Consider the following 10,089-nt stretch of genomic DNA (forward strand, 5'->3'; position numbering starts at 1 on the left):
GTACACAGGAAATAGGGACATATAGTGCAGGTGATCGGTGCTGATGCGGGGTGTTGAATGGACATAGAGTGTGGGAAACTGGGAGAAGGGGGAGGGTGTGGGTGTGACACATTGGCTTTATTTTGATGACTGAGTAGCTGGACCGCTGTCCTGCACCCCAGAGCAGCTGAGCCCTGGCTGATCATCTACTGGTGGCAGCGGACTGGGGGCCTGGGTGCGGGAGCAGGCCTGAGCATGCAGGGCAGCTGTGCAGACGTGGGTGCATGGCAGCATGCCAGCGTGGGCACGCTGTGCCTGTGTGACGCTCACACCTGTCTGCACCTGCACGGAGAGAACATGCAGGAGGCCCCTGGGAGGGGGGTGTTTGTGCAACAGCCTTCACTTTCATCTCAGTGAGAAACTCCTGAGTCCCTTAGGTCCTTACCGCAAACGCGTGAGCACGTGCTGTTTCTCTCGGTGACGTCAGAAAGAGCAAGAGATTTTCTCCATAGATTTTATCACGTGGTGTCCGGTCTACCCCGCTGGTGCTACCAAGGGCTTGTGCAGCCCCCTGGACTCGGGGTGACCCTGCTGCTTCCCAGGGTCCCGGGCGAGCAGACGCCTCTGGGCATCTCGTGGGTACCCTGCGGCTGGCGTGAGCCTGGAGGATGGGTCCCGCGGTTCTAGGTAACTTCTGGCAGAGGTGCCCATGTCTACCTGGGGTCATCAGCACAGTTGCGGACTCACTGCAGTTTGGGGGCCATGATGCCAGCTGCCGCCGCTGGGGGCGCCAAGGAGGCGGAGCACGCTTTGGCCGCCATTCTCGCCCTGCTGGCTGGACGCATGTGGCATGTGCGAGTGGGAAGAGGCTGCAGGAGGATGGAGGGTGCACGGTCGGCACGCGAGCAGCTTCTCGTTGAGTCTGATGACGTCGCTGACGAAGGTGCCTGCGCTGATGAAGTCGCCCGCGATGATGTTGGTGCAGTGCACGCCGGGCCCAGGCACTGGTCCCACCCCCAGGCGCAGGCCTTGGCAGGCTGGGCAGCGTCATCCGCCGCAGGGACTCGACTGTGCGCCAGGATGTACTGCAGGTTCTCCGTCAGGTTGATGCCGGCCACGAACAGCCTGCATGCAAGGGTGGGGGGCGCTGCCGTCCACCTGCGCCCTCCTGCATCCCACGTGCGCCCCACCTAGCCTATCAGCCACCACCCTCCCTGTCTCCCATGGTCATCCCCACACTGATCGAACCCAATGTGAGGGGCTGTGAGGGTTCCAGCCCCTCACACCAGCACCGACTTGCCCCGTGGTGCTGTCAGATAGCCACACTCCTGCTACAGAGGGCTCTGGGCGAAAAGTGGACCTGACATGTCCACATCCAGACCCCGTGGGTACATGGAACAATTGCTGTGTGAATCCCACGTGGGACACCAAGCATAACACACAGCTGCCTTCTCACAGTGCTGATTGTGACAGGAAAGTGGGACTGCAGAGACCCAAAGTGGCCATGGACACAGCCATGCACCCTGACTACAGATATGGAGCAGTTGAAACCACGGACTCTGTTTGCAAGAAAGTCAGCTTCCCTTTAAAGCACAGACACAACAGTGCAGAGCAACCCCACCCCTGAATCAGCTGGGGTCTTATGTAGCTCGTGTGCCCAAAAGTGCCCATGTCTTTGCACTAGATGAGAAAGCCCCACGCGGGATGCTGTGCAACGTCGGAAGGGACAGAAAACCCCAGAAATGCATGTTCTCTTTGCTCAGAGCTGGCAGCTGCCACGGCAGCACCCAGACCTCATGCAGCTGAGCCCTGAAACCACACATTCATGTGTGCACACATACAAACCTATGATGGATGTGTGCTGTGTGTACATATGTGTGTGTCTCCCCGCAGGACATGCACCGATGTGCTTTCATGTGTTCCAGGTAGCGGATCAGCTTCTCGGGCTTCACCTGGTTGCCCCACCAGTAGGGGATGGCCAGCCACAGCTCCCTGTGCTGGCACACGGTGCCCTCATCATCGTATGACAGGAGGACCTGCTTGCCCCGCACCCAGAGCTGCTGCAGTGTCGGAACCTCCTGTGGTGGGGGGGTGACATGTCAGGGTTGGGAAGGAATATCGGGTCTGTGCGAGGACAGTGGGGCAATGGGGCATCCGTGTCAGCGTTGTGGAATCTGGATTGTCAGAAGGACACAGACACTCGTTTTCCTGGAACAGAGCCTGATGCTCCTCAGTGAGTGACTGGGACAGGAATCTCACCTGGATTGCACAAAAACAGGGGAGCTTTTAGGTACAGTGAGGTCGCTAGAGAGGGTCTTGATCCCACAGGACTGGGGTCCTTATATGAAGAGGAGGTGAGGACACAGACACACAGGGATGACTGTGTGAGGACACCGACACACAGGGATGACCGTGTGAGGACACAGACACAGAGGGACGACCATGTGAGAACACAGGGAGGAGATGACTATCTGCTTGTCCAGGAGAGAGGCCTGAGGAGGAGCCAGCGCTGCTCACACCTGGGTCTCAGGTTCCTGCTCCCAGGACAGGGCGAGATCAAGCCCTCTGATGCTGGAGCTCTCAGGACAGGGCGAGATCAAGCCCTCTGATGCTGGAGCTCCCAGGCTGGGCACCCCACTGGGACACGGGGATAGTCAGTATGCTCACAGGGATCATTTGCTGTGGCAACTTCTAACAGGCACTAAGTTTGACCCAATCTCCAGGGAAGCTTCCAGAACCATGTTAGTGGCTTCATCACCACCAGGATTACCTCAGCATCAGGTATGGGGAAGCCCAGTGAGCATGTGGAACCTGTGGTGTTGTCCCAGCCCTGCCCCTCCCAGGTCCTGCATGGAGAGATCGTGCCTGCCTCAGCCCTCAGGGATACTGCACACCCCTCTCACATCTCGGGGACATAGCATGTCCCCAAAGATGTTCTAGACCAGCGGTTCTCAACCTGTGGGTCGCGACCCCGGCAGGGGTCAAACGACCAAAACACAGGGGTCGCCTAAAGTCAGGTTGAGAACTGCTGTTCTAGACACATGCGACCAGGTACTCATGCAGGTCATGCCCTCGAAGTTCTTGCAGGCCAGAATGACTACCTCCTGGGGGTGGTTCTCCAGCCACTCCGAGATCTCCATGAGTGTGTCCTGGGCAGGGGACGGAAGTGTGCAGGGTGTTATGGCCCATCAAAGGGGCTTCCAACCAAGCTCACTGGACAGATGGCTCAGGTTGGTTCTGAACTAGCAAACATGTAACACCCAGCTGCCCCCATGGAGCTCAGCTGACCAGTGACAGCCAGGCCACTGCTTTGGGGGGAAGTGTGCACATGTGTGTGAGTATACAGGTGTGTGCAAGTGTGCGTGCGTGCAATGCACCCATATATGTGTGTGCAATGTGTGGCTGCCCTCCAGAGGACACTGCATAAGCAAATGTTAAGTTCAGGGAGCGTGGCCCACAGAGTGAGATCCAGGAGATGGCCCTACCCTCCATACCCTGAGGTCTCGGGACCGTGGGCAGCTGTGACACAGATGGGGACCATCATAGTCTGACTTTAAAAACACTGGTCTAGCAGCTGAGAGGAGAAGGGACTGGCTGGATAGCTCGGCTGGTTAGAGCATTGTCCCGAAGCACAGGGGTCACTGGTTTGATGTCTGGTCAGGGCACATAGAGGAGCAAATCGATGTTTCTGTTTTTCTCTGCCTGTCTCTCGCTAAAAATTTATTTTCACAAAAGAAAAAAAAAAATCTAAACTGGAGGCAGGAAAACAATGAGGGACCCAGTTTTGCAAATCCTCCGGCAGCCTAGAGGAACCAGGGTCAGCAATTCCCAGTGGCCGATGACTGGCCATCAGCCACATTCTGTTCTGAAAGACTATGTGTGTACCCCCTTAGCAGTTGGCTGTGTCCCCTTAGAGGCTGGCCACATTCCGTGCGGAAGGACCATGGTGTCCATCGCTGTGCGAGGCCTCATTCTCCACCCCCACCCCCCACCACATACCTTGACAAGCCTGGCCGTGTACATCATGTGCACAGAGTGCAGATTCTTCTCGGAGCCTCCAGCACTTGTGCGATCGGCAGGTCCAGGTACCGCACCCCGGCGTCCAGCTGCTCCATGACGTTCAGAACCTGCAGACAAAGTGGGTCACCTCTGCCTAGATGGCGGGCAGCTCCCACCAGCTCAAGCTGTCTCATGCGTATGTGCCTGGCATGCCTGCATCATTTGGGACCCACTGTGCAGGGACAGTGGCCAGTGAGGACAGAGTGAGATCCAGGAGATGGCCCTCACCAGGGACACAGGTTGCTCCTGGGAAGCGCAGGGTTGGCCCCTGCTATAGCATTCCCCACCCCCTGCTGTGACCCCCATGAGCCTCTGGGAGGGTCCCTCCCCCTGGGCCAGAGCAGCCCCAGCCTGGAATCCCAACACCCCACCAGGACCCTCATAAAACGGTAACACGAAAGAGGTAAGGTGCTCTGTGCACAAAGTAGGGACAGAAAATCAAGAATTAACATGGAAACAACTGTCACACCTGCACAGTTAGGAGGGAGCTGGGTTTTCCCCACGCGTTTCCTCCAGTTGAGGGAAGGGACCAGTGTGTGGGGGGTGGGGCAGGGGTGCAGGGCAGGTCTGCTGTTCATGTGGAGGGGCCTCAGAGGTGTCATCATGGTCCCTGGCCCTACGCCCAGGAGCAGACACCCTGACAGGGTGAGTGAGTCACCCACTGCACCAGGGCCGGCATCCCCCTAACTGAGCAGGGAGTGGACATTACAAGTGACCCTGGGCCAGTACATGCTGGCTTTGCTCTGGTGCTGGACTCACAGCCCAGCCAGAGCCCCCTAACGGCAGGGTGATGACCACCTGTTTCCCAGGTATCTGTGTCCCCCCTGTTCCTGTGACTCCTGCATGGAAGCTCCCGCTGGTGACGGCAGGTGTGTAACCGAAGTCATAGTCACCTGACCTGCAGAACGATGAGCCCGCCCCAGTGCCCTTCCCACAGGCTGCAGTGACTGTCCTAGCTGCACATGTTCCTAGGTACCTAACCGAGGTTAGGAATGTGGCCTCCCCACGTCCCATGCCAGCCGGCCACCCAGGCAATGCAGTTACAGAGGATGCAGCCCTCAGCCCGGGGTACGGCAGACATGCTGCTTGTCCATCTGCCAGTCGTGTCCAGGAACAGAGCAGAGAACAAAGGCCCAGGGAGCAGAGTCTGGAGTGAGCTGCCCTCTGGGCCCAGTATGGGTACCCTCAGCTGCACCCCATGCCGGGCCACAGCCTGCTGGATGCCTCACTCACAGCCCAGGCCACCCTGGGTGACTCAGGTGGGGGGCCTTCCTCTCCAGGCCCCACAGGGACCCTCACTCCCCTAAAACCTCCAGTTCAAACAGGGAAGAGAGGCTGTGGGTGATGGGGTCGTGGTCTGAACGGGGTCACACAGGACAGACTTCACCGTCTCTACAGAAAATATAGGACAGCACACCCCTCGCTCCCATTAGAGCTCTCACCTGACAAAATGTGTAAGGCTGGTATCTTTCCTTTTCGCTGTGTGTGCTGTGTGTGTGTATGCCCTCAATGAGACTGGCCAGTTCCAAGCCCCAGGGTGTCCCCTACAGGCCTGAGACATGGGACTGTGGGAAAAGAATCCACTGTCTCCACCCTGGGAGGTGACTCCCAGCTGACACACCTACTGGGACTTCCCTTGGAGGGCCCAGGTGGACCAGGCATCTCCTCTCGACTGCACAGGAGGTCAGACCCCTCCCGGCTCTATGACTTCTGAGTGGCTGTCAGCAGGGCGCCCCATTCTGGTCCCAGCTGACTGTAATAGCCCTGCTCTCTGTCTCCTTCCTCAGGGCAGGGCTCCGGGTTGGCAGGAGTTTTGTTTTCAATTCTTTTCCCCTGAAGGGTGAGGGAGCAGCCCCAGGAGGGTGGGGTGGGGGTGGCTGCTCAGAGGAGCCAGAGGCATGGACACTCACCTGGGTGATGGACCACTTTAGCACCATGGGCCGAGTGACACAGGGCAGAGCCTTGGCCAGAAGCTGCAGGAGCAGGGACTTTGAGCGGGAGATGGGGGACTTCTTGTTCAGGCTGTAGGTCATGGTGTTGTGGCTGCCTGGAATCACAGTGGACGGGGCCATCATTAGTCCCTCCTCGCAGGGAACACACAGAGGACATGTGGTACACCCATGAAGACACAGTAACACAGTCCTGGCCCGGGGCAGATGGTGGCTCCAAATGTGTGCCGTCCCAGAACCTGCCGCCCAGACCTGTATGGAAGCATGTCTTTGCAGACGTGAAGGGAAGGGTCTGAGATGACTCACCCTGGGTCAGGGGGGCCCTACACCTAATGACAGGGACCTTAGAAGAGACAGAGGACAGACAGAGGATAGACAGACAGACGTGGGGACAGGCAGAGATGGAATGGAGGCGGCCACCAGGCCAGGGGCGCCTGGAGCCCCAGGAGCTGGGAGAGGCAGGAGGGACCCTCCTTGGAGCCTTCGGAGTCAGATGTCTGCCCTCCAGGACGGAGGTGTATGGGGGATTTATGTCTAAGAAATCAGATCTGTGGTATTTTGTTGTAGGGCGACAGGAAAGTCACGAACCTAATGTATCTTAGTTGCAGACAAGTGAAAACATGTAAGTAAAACAATTAAAATTCTCCGTATTATTTTGACTTTTACATATTGTATGGCCTGTGTTTCCTGTGTAACATATGTGGGTCCATTTGTACGGGGTGGGCAGAAGTAGGGTTACGGTTGTGAGTACATAAAGGTTTATCCTTGTGTCATTATTTACTAATTCTTGTGTTATTTTCTGTACTAACAGCTGTAACCCTGCTTTTCCCCACCTGTTTGTGAGTTACCCTTTATGTTTGTATGTCTTTTCAAATAAGCAGCGTGATCCAACTGGGGTTTTAATTAGCTGCTACAACAATGCTGGTGTTTTCTGCATGGGCTGTGACCCTGCCTCAGAGACTCCCCTATGCTGATGTTTGTGAGTGGTGGCTGTCAGTGCCCCTTCCCTGAACGTGCTGTGTAGCATGTCCCTGAGTGCGGGTGTCTCTGTGCATCTCCAGGCTCTGACCATGTCCTGGGGGCCTGGCTGAGGTTCTGACACCCAGCAGGGCAGGAGAGAGCTCCTGGCCCTCATAGCACCCCACTGGCTTGCCAGGTTCCTGGACGGCATTCCAAAGGGTACAAATCCTGCCTCACTGACAGTGCCAGAGGCCAGCTCCCACCTCCCAGTATTGCGGGTTCCTTCTGAGGCTCGGGAGCTCTGTTCTCGCTCTCCAGTCTCCTGGGTGCCTCGCTGGGCTCCCAGCCCCTCCCTCCACCTGCAAAGCCAGCAGTGAGCATGCCCAGAGCTCTGTCTCTGGGCCTCTGGGCCCTGGCCTGGTAGCTCAGGTGGTTAGAGCATCATCCCAACCTGCCAGGATAGCAGGTTTGATCCCCAGTTGGGGTATATCTGGGAAGTGACCAATGGGTGCATGACTAAGTGGACAAGAAACAATAGCTTCCTCCTTCTTCCAAGTCAGTTGAGGGGAAAAAAGCTTCATCCCCAGCCTGTCCTGGATCAGTGAGGGGACCCAGCACAGCAGGCCTGACCCACCTCCAGGCTGGCAGACACACACAGGGTTTAGTGCGACAGTGCAGGTGGCCGGAGGAGGCCTATCTCGCTGTCCCCTCTACCCTCACACCCCCTCCCTCTCATTGCTCTGAGTTCTGACTGGCTGTCCTCATGGCCAGGGCCCATGTGCAGCTCTGCCAAGGGGCCCACACCTAACACCATGGCAGGCCTGGCTCTGGGGTCCCTGGACCCACAACCTGGAAAAGACTTATAGGTCTGTACACTGTAGACTCTCCAGACGCCAAGTGCAAAGGACGCTGACACACCTCAGACCCAGAGATGAGGGGCCTGGGAACCCAGGGTTTCTGTGATGGAGGGACATGTTGGTGGAGAGCAACGTCCCCACATTCCTCCCCAAACCATGCTTCCCTGGGGTCCACCAAGCACCTTGCAGGCTGTAGGTGGCAGAAGGAAGCAGACACTGATATGTAAGTATGTGCATGTGTGTGCAGGCGTGCAGTTCTTGGGGCTACCCCACCCTCAGGGTGCACCCTGCAACCACATCCCCCAGGGATCCCCAGGCTGTCACCGGGGATGCACAGATGGTGCAGGGGCATGTCCCAGAACTGGGGGCACAGCGCTGACATCCAGTATGCGTTGGCATTCCTGGTGCAGGGCAGGCCCGGGAAGCTGCCTGTCATGCTCACCTGCCCACCCATCAGAGGTGACTCCAGAGATCTGAAGAAGGAAGGAGCAGGTGCAGGGAACCTGTTCTCATTATACACGGCAGCTGCGCTGAGAAAACAGACTCCTGATGTGGAGTCAGAAAACTGAGTCCAGATATGGGTTGGGAGCTGAAGAGGGTAGGACAGGGGGGAAGACTGTTTAAGACAGAGAGAGGGACAGACAGATAGGGGCAGTCAGGGAGGCAGGGACAAACACAGACAGATGTAAGACAGAGTCTACACAAGACTATTTCTACAGAGACAGAGACAGAGATCTAGAGAGACAGGGAGACAGAGACAGGGAGGGAAACGGGGGGGGGGAGGAAAGACACAAGGAGAGAGACACAGGGCGACTCAGCAGCATCTGACCCAGATTCTCAGGATGGCTGAGGCATGTGTCCCCTCTGCAGAGAAACCCCTCACCCTGGGTTGTACCAACTCCCCCAGAACCGTGGGAAGGGGCTCAGAGGTGAACCCCCGGGTCTGAGTTGTGGGGATGTCCATCCTGGGGCAGCAGCACCCATGGGCTTTGCCCCCTGTTGTGGAGTGCCAGGCTCTGATGCGGCAGCTCTGCCTGCAGGAGGTTCCTCGACTGACCCTCACACCCCTGGGAGGACTGGACGTCATGGGGGCTAAGTCTGGGGATGTCGTAGGCCCTGATGTGAGGGCTGTAGCCGCCACCTGACGTCTCCCATCTGCCCTTGCAGTGGACGTTCCTGTGTTCTCGGGACATGCAGAGGAGGTGAGCATGTTGCTGTCCAGGCCACACCAGTCAGGATGCACTCTGGTGGTCCATGAGGACCCCACGGGGAGGACTGGACCCCCAGGTCCTTCTGATACCAAGAAACCTTTGTGTCCACATCGACATGGGCCTTGGGGGCCCCCTGGGTCTCACAGGATGCTGTGGATGAGGTTAGGGTCCCAGTCCTGTGAACCTACCCTGGCCGGTGAGACACCTGAGCCTCCAGCTGTGAGCCACTGAGGTGCGGGCGGTGACTGGCCCCGGAGCCTCTCAGGAAAGGGTTGGCAGGTGAATAAAAGGATGGATGGGTCCACACCTGCCCAACCCCAACATTCCTGCCTTGGTCCTCATGAGGTACCCAGACACTCATTGCATTGTCACTCCAGGAAGCCCTGCCTGCAGGCAGCAGGGACAGGGGAGCTGGGCGCTGAGTCCTCCCCCAGGTCAGCATCCCTGAGCCCTGCAGGGCTTGTCAGGGTCCTAGTCCCCTGGGTCAGCAGTTCTGAGCCCAGGAGGTTCACACCTTGCCGCCTGTGGGGCACACGGGTCCCTCTGCCCCCTCCTTTATGAGGTTCTGTGCGGGCAAAGCCTGAGTGACAGAAAAGGGGGCCCCGTGGCACCGTGCTGTGCCTGCTAACTCAGCTTCCCACGGTGCCTCAGTCCCTCACCTGGGAGGACCTTACTCAGCTCCTCCAGCCTCTGTCACTCCAGCAAAGTTTCCAGCTGGGCCTCAGCTCTGCTTTCCCTCCTCAGATTCAGGCACTTCTGAAAACACTCCCACAGACCTCCACTAGACGCTGGGAACACCCACTCCTGGGAGGACGAGGAGGGGCCACCACCCGGAACAGCTTTCTTGGCTCAAGGGTGGCAGCAGCTGCAACTCCTAAGTCCAGAGCAGGACCCCACTGTGGGGATAGCACTGCCCAGTGGGAAGGGGGACCCACGCCCCTCAGCCTCCAATGTGTGAGGAATAAACTCTCACAGGGACATCAGGATGTCTGGCCATGGCCATGAGGCCCCATGGTCACAGGACACAGGATGTGGAAGACAGCTGTCCTGCGTGTGACCACAGGGTTAGTGGTC

General features: G+C 57.9%; 1 pseudogene; it reads right to left on the reverse strand.

Annotated features, from left to right (window-relative positions):
* Positions 1 to 705: 705 nt before the first annotated feature.
* On the reverse strand, positions 706 to 8,240 carry LOC136319450 (PI-PLC X domain-containing protein 1-like; annotated as a pseudogene).
* Positions 8,241 to 10,089: the final 1,849 nt, after the last annotated feature.

This window comes from Saccopteryx bilineata, chromosome 1, assembly GCF_036850765.1.
Source record: "Saccopteryx bilineata isolate mSacBil1 chromosome 1, mSacBil1_pri_phased_curated, whole genome shotgun sequence".
Lineage (NCBI taxonomy): Eukaryota > Metazoa > Chordata > Mammalia > Chiroptera > Emballonuridae > Saccopteryx > Saccopteryx bilineata.